This window comes from Myotis lucifugus, unplaced genomic scaffold, assembly GCF_000147115.1.
Source record: "Myotis lucifugus unplaced genomic scaffold, Myoluc2.0 scaffold_22, whole genome shotgun sequence".
In the NCBI taxonomy this organism is placed as follows: Eukaryota; Metazoa; Chordata; class Mammalia; order Chiroptera; family Vespertilionidae; genus Myotis; species Myotis lucifugus.
Window position 1 is genome coordinate 1,854,776 of NW_005871070.1, and position 944 is coordinate 1,855,719.

Genomic DNA, 944 nt, shown 5'->3' on the forward strand with positions numbered 1-944 from the left:
AAACAAATACAGTCAAGTAGCAGGATACAAAATCAATGTGCAAAAATCCATTGCCTTCCTGTATACTAACAACAAAACTTCAGAAAAAGAAATGGGAAAAACCCAAAAAAATTCCTTTTGCAATTTCAACCAAAATAATGAAATACACAGGAAAAAAACAAAAAATGTGAAAGACCTTTATACTGAAAATTACAAAGCATTATTAAAAGAGATTGAAAAAGACACAACAAAATGGAAAAAAGTCCTATGTCCATGGATTGGATGAATCAATATAGTTAAAATGGCCATATTACCCAAAGCAATATACAGATTTAATGCAATCCCCATCAAAATCCTGATGCCATTTTCTAAAAAAAATAGAACAAGAAATCATCAGATGTGTATGGAACTACAAAGATCCCAAATTGCCAAAACAATCCTGAGAAAAAAGAACCAAGTTGGAGGTATCATGCTACCTGACTTCAAATTATACTACAGAGCTACAATAATCAAAACAGCATGGTATTGGCAGAGAAATAGACACACAGATCAATGGAACAGAGTTCAGAGCTCAGCTATAAAATCACATGTATATAGACAGATAATTTTCAACAAAGGAGCCAGAAACACATAATGGACTGCATAACGAAGATGTGATAACATATACACAATGGAATACTACTCAACTATAAGAAAGCATGAAATAGTGCCATTTGCAACAACATGGATAGACCTTTAAAATATTATACTAAGTGAAATAAGTCAGTCAGAAAAAGCTAAGAACCATATGATTTCACTTATATCCTATATAATAAAAGGGTAATATGCAAATTGACCCTAATGGCAGAACAACCAGAACGATGACTGGACCAGTCACCATGAGGCGCACTGACCACCTCTTGGTCCCTTTTCCTGGTTGGGAGGTTCTGATTGCTCAATGGCGAATAGGGAACCAGGGGTGGGTG